We start from the raw sequence: 5,905 nt of genomic DNA on the forward strand, positions 1-5,905 counted from the left end.
ATCGAAGATTTTGAGCAAAAAGTTGGATATTGTCATATGGTTTTGTTAGGGTACTAGCTTGATCACCTGTACCTCCATGTTCCCATAAATGTTTTGCCTCTTCTTGCCCATTACCTCACATATCCCTTATTTATCTCGGCATGTGTCATGGTCATTTGTTTGGTTGGAATGCGTATGTACGGTTGTAGAGATCATTTTCATATTATATTGCAGGCATGTTCTTATAGGTCGTAGTTAGATGAGAGTCACTACAAAGTAAATTCTTTCTATCTTTTACATATACTCACCTGTATTTATTGAGTGATTTGAGCGACCCGTGAGAGTCCATATTGATAAGTCTCTATCGTTGACGGTTCAGCAGTTTTTGACGACTTCATAACTCGTTTGCATGATTCACATTTCTAATTGATTGTTGGTTGTTGCATTAAATTGGTTTAGGCTAATCGGTTTGTATTTCGCTCTGAGAATGAACTCGTTCCATTAGGGTTCTAGGATCGAGTCTAGTTCTTACTTGGGGACAAGCAAGGGTTTGGTTTGGGGAAGTTTGATGCGTGTCCTAAATATGATGTTTTACACCCCATTTTACACGCATTTCAGAGCTCATTTGTGTAGTTTATGCTACTATTTGCCCCATTTTGTCTACTTTCGTATTTTTATGTAATATTGCAGATTTACGCGGAAATTAGTAGATATTGAGCTAAATCCGTCCCTGAGTACCTTGCATTGCATTTGACATGAAGTAGAGACTCGAGAAATGAACTTGGTGCGCGTTTCGAAGCCCGAAAGACAACTTTATGAAGAATTAGAAGCGGACTATCAGCTAAAGCAGTCGATCGACTGACCTCTATGGTCGATCGACCAGAGCACGAGTCACGCGAGCTACTGTACACTGCAGCCCAGTCGATCGACCACACCGCTAATTCAGACGTGAATTAAAAGATCGAGAATAAGGAAGCCCAATGTGTACTAGGTTTTGCGAATAATGTTACGTTATATTCATATATAACGTAACCTGACATTAAGCTTTAGGTATCGAGTTTTTATTCAGTTTTACCTAGGTTTTAGAATATCAAATAATTAGGGTTTTCAATATTGTTTCATACAATTTACAATTGCATTCGGTTTTTGGATCTTTATTCTCTGCAATTCCGTTCGGTATTCTCCTGCTCTTATTCAGTTTCATTGCTTATATTTCGTTAATAGTATAGAATTGCTAGTTAATTTCCCGAAGCCGATTATCGTTTATTGCTATTTGTTATTTAACTATTTTAAGCATGAATCCAGTAGTTTTATTCATTAATATTGTTGTTGTTTTTATCAATATCATGAGGAGCTAAATTATTCGTGCTCGGATGTAGGGAATCTGTAGATTAGGCGGCATTAGAATTATGTAGACCTGAAATCGCATGTCGGTCGATCGACTGGGTTCCCTGGTCGATCGATTGGCCACGTGAGCTGTGTTTCGTTTTAATTGTTTTAATGGTTACATTTGATGAATCGAATGCATGCGACTAGTTGAATGCTTAGTATATGACCGATCCATTAGATCGAAAGATAGGGAAACTTGTTAGACTACCAATTAAAATGACTAAACTATGCTAAGATCGAAAGATAGGTAAAGTTTAGATTTTTAGTCACTTTCCAGGACGAGAGTCAGTACTAGTGATATTAGGGACCCGTAGCGAGATCGAAAGATGCTACTTGTTAGGAGTGGACCGAGAGGACCTCTCATTTTCCCGACTCACGTGATTTGTTTTACACCTACCTAGCCGCTGCCGCCGAAACTACAGTGAACCGACCATCTTAGTACCCCTTTTTATTATTTGATTTAATCTATTTCTTTTATTAGCTCGTTTATTTGCCATTAGTTATAGACCAATTCAACTCAAACCCCCCACACAATTGTTACCCTAAGACTAGAATTAGACAGGTAATTATTACACATGCCTCTCCGTGGTTCGACCCGACTGCCGCTAGCTATAGTTGTAGTTGGAATTACAAATTTATTTTTGGTGCACACAACGACGGGCATCACCGATGACCTTGTGCCACACTCTAATGCCCGGATGGTGGAGTAATAGAGCGCGACTAGCATGATAGTTGTCAAATTTCCTCCCGGAAATCGCCTCCTAAAGAGGAGCGGGATCATATTTTTCGGGCTTCTTGTAATAGATAGGCGAATCACTAAGACCTAATGCTTTACCCAATTCATCAAAGGTGATGCGCCTACTCACATTGGCAAGGCGGAACTCGATGTTTTCTCTAGTCTCTACCTTAGTAACTTTCAAAGAACTCAAGAATTCCAAGGTAAGGGAGGGGTATGTCAATTCTCTTGTAGCAAACAATTTTCCCAACCCCATGGCTTCAAAGAAGGCTTTTGTTTGTTCAAGGACACCCAATTTGTTCAAACCATCTTCACATATGAATTTGGTGGGTAGAAAGGATTTTCTAGTATACTTGGCAAATGTATCCCTATGGGAGTTAGAAATGAAAATAACCTCCGGATAGTTTGATAATTGAGCAATTTCCGGAGTGATTAATTGTTGTTAAAAGGAAGTTTGGATTTGATTTTGTTGAATTTGGTTGAGGAAATCTTGTTTTGGTGATGGAGAGGATGAGGGTTTTGAGTTTTGGGGTTTATGGGTAGTGTTTTGAATGAATGAATGAAGAAATGAATGTGGGATGGGGTAATTAAAATACCCGAAAAATTTTAAACTGCAGGGGAAGACGAGCGTCTTTCCTTCGGGACGCTCGGATTCTGCCTATTTTGGGTTCAGTATTCTCGCCTAAAGACGGGCGTCTTTCATCAAAGACGCTCGGATTCTTTGATTGCAGGACGAGCGTCTTCCTCTGAAGACGGGCGGATTCTGAGACATCAAGCTTTCTTGTTTTTCACAGGCAAAAAGACGGGCGGATTTCTGGAGACGAGCGTCTTCTGGACCAGGACGCTCGGATTCTTCGACAGTCCCAAAATTTCAATTTTTCAGTTAAAATGGACGGGCGGATTCTGGCAAAGACGCTCGGATTTCCTGAAGACGAGCGGATTCTGCTGAAGACGCTCGGATTCTCCTTGTTTTACCCGGATTCAGTTCCATCCGTGCACTTGCATATCCCTTGTCATTTTTCATTCTTCAAATCCCGTGTTCTTCATTGTAGGGGCACTACTAAGGCATGAATAGCCTAGGCAAATGCTATCCCCACACTAAGCTAAAGCACTACACATCAATTAAATCATTAGTCCCTCCCTCACTTCTCTCAAAAATGATAATTATCTTGATCAAAGCATAAAAATCCAAAAATGACAAAATTGCAATGTAAGAATTAAAATGCAAGTTAGGGAGTCAGAAATATTTACAAATGGTGGTTTAGGGAGGACTCCACCAAACTCTCATCCTTAGTGAGATGTCATGGGGGCATGTCCAAGGTGTTGTTGATGTTGCTCAACACCTTGAAGAAGTAGTCAAAAGCTTGTTCATTATCATGATAAAGATCTTCAATAGACCTTTGCCCTTATTGTCCTTCATGTTGGTCTTTATCGATAGCATTACCAATATAGGGATTGAAAATCCCTTCAAACTCATCGTCCCAAAGACCACAAACTTCATCTACTTGATCACTAAAGATCTCTTGAGTTGATAGAGACAACTCTCCCACTTTCTTGTCTTGGCCAATGAGGCCATCCTCTTCATTGCTTGACTTTGGTGAGCTTTTCAAGCTCTCTTTGTTACAATTCACTTGCTCTTTGAATAGAGCATCATCAATTTTTTTCTTCCATTGGAATTCCGACTTCTTCCTATCATCCTTCCGGCTATAATGATCAATCATAAAACATGGTTCATGCAAACGGGGAGCTCTCATGGTTTTGTCAAGATTGAAAGTTATGCTCTCATCTCCCACTTCTAGAGTGAGCTCTCCATGCTTCACATCAATCACCGCACCCGCGGTGTGCAAGAAAGATCTTCCTAGAATGATTGGAATATTGGAGTCTTCTTCCATGTCAACAATGACAAAGTCCACCGGGATGAAAAATTTCCCAACTCTTACGGGAACATCTTCCCGTATCCCTAATGGTGTTTTCGTCGATCTATCGGCCATTTGGAGTGTGATATTGGTGCATTTAAGCTCTCCCATCCCCAACCTTTTACTCACCGAGTACGGCATAACACTCACACTAGCCCCTAGATCACATAAGGCTTTGTTGATCGTGGTGTCGCCAATGGTACACAGTATTGAGAAGCTTCCCGAATCTTTGAGTTTTGGAGGTGAACTCCCTTGAAGTATTGCACGACTCACCTTAGTGAAGGCGATAGTCTCAAGCTTCCGGATCGACTTCTTCTTTGTGAGGATGTCTTTCATCTATTTTGCATAGGCCGGCACGTGATTTATTAATTCCGTGAAAGGAATCGAGACTTCCAAATTCTTCACAATTTCCATAAATTTTCCAAGTTGATCATCAAATTTGGGCTTGGCTTGACGACTCGGAAAAGGAAGTCTAATCACAATGGGCTCCTTCTCCTTGACCTTGTCTTCATTTTTCTTTGAAATTTCTTCTTTTGATGGTTCTCCATCCTTGGAGTTTTGCACAATTTCTTCTTTGTCACTAGCTTCCACAACTTCATCCTCAACTTGCTTCTTCGGTGCTTCATACCTTGTACTACTCCTCAAGTGAATGGCACTAACCGTTTCATGTCTTGGGGGATTACTTTGAGGTGGTAATTGCCCCTTTTGTCTTTGTGAGCTTGAAGATGCATGTTGAGTCAATTGGGTTTCCAACATTTTGGTGTGAGCTAGGATGTTGTTGATGGTGATTTCCTTTGCTTGACTATCTTTTTGCATTTGAGTGAAAAACTCTTGTTGATTCTTTTGCATTTGGAGGACCGCTTTTTGAACATCAAAACCTTGGTCATTTTGTTGATTGTATGGAGTTTGATTTTGGTAACCTTGGTTTTGGTTGTAAAAGGGTCTTTGATTTTGGTTTCTCATGGGAGGTGGGGTGTATGTTGGTTGAGGGTTTTGAACATTTTGGCTTTTGTATGAGAGATTTGGATGGAATTTGGTGTTTTCATTGTAATAGTTTGAATAAGGGGTGCCACTCTTGTATGCTTGGAAAGCATTCACTTGTTCATTTGTTCCCTTACATTCACTTTGGTCATGTCCCAAAGTTCCACAATTCTCACATATCCCACTTGGGATTGATGAAGATGCCGTCATGGCATTAACATGATGCTTTTGTGATTTTGAGGCTTCTTCAAATCTAGCCATAGCTTTTTCAAACTTCAAATTGATGGTATCAATGTGAGCACTAAGTTGAGCACCCAATTGAGTAATGGAGTCCACTTCATGCTTTCCTCCTCTAGTAGCCTTGCGAGGTCTACTATATTGTGAGTTATGGACCGCCATTTCCTCAATTTTGTTCCAAGTTTGATTGTCATCAACTTCGGTGAACATTCCATTTGATCCCATGTTGAGAATGTTCCTTGAATCTTCATAAAGACCGTTCCAAAATTGTTGTACCAAGAACCACTCGCTAAGTCCATGATGAGGACATAAGCGACAAATTCCCTTGAATTGCTCCCAAGCTTCATACAAGGATTCTTCATCTCTTTGCTTAAAGCCCGTAATTTGAGCTCTTAGCATGTTAGTCTTTTCCGGTGGATAGAACTTTTTGTAGAAAGCTAGAGCCATCTTTTTCCAAGAATCAATTCCGAGAGTAGCCTTATCAAGGCCTTTCAACTATTGTTTCGTGGTGCCAATTAGAGAAAAAGGAAATAAGACGCATCGAATTTGGTCTTGAGTTACACCGGTTTGAGAAATCGCATCACAATAGTCACATAAAGTCTCCATATGAGAGTGAGGGTCTTCACTAGGCATCCCCCCAAATTGGCTTCTTTCGACTAATTGGATA

General features: G+C 40.3%; 1 non-coding gene across 1 annotated transcript; it reads left to right on the forward strand.

Moving 5' to 3' along the window:
- The first annotated feature begins 5,530 nt into the window (after nucleotides 1–5,530).
- Nucleotides 5,531–5,637, forward strand: LOC141597900 (small nucleolar RNA R71). The gene has a single exon (XR_012523111.1). It is a non-coding gene; the product is annotated as a small nucleolar RNA R71 (small nucleolar RNA).
- The last annotated feature ends 268 nt before the right edge of the window (nucleotides 5,638–5,905 follow it).

This window comes from Silene latifolia, chromosome 8 (genome assembly GCF_048544455.1).
Source record: "Silene latifolia isolate original U9 population chromosome 8, ASM4854445v1, whole genome shotgun sequence".
In the NCBI taxonomy this organism is placed as follows: domain Eukaryota; kingdom Viridiplantae; phylum Streptophyta; class Magnoliopsida; order Caryophyllales; family Caryophyllaceae; genus Silene; species Silene latifolia.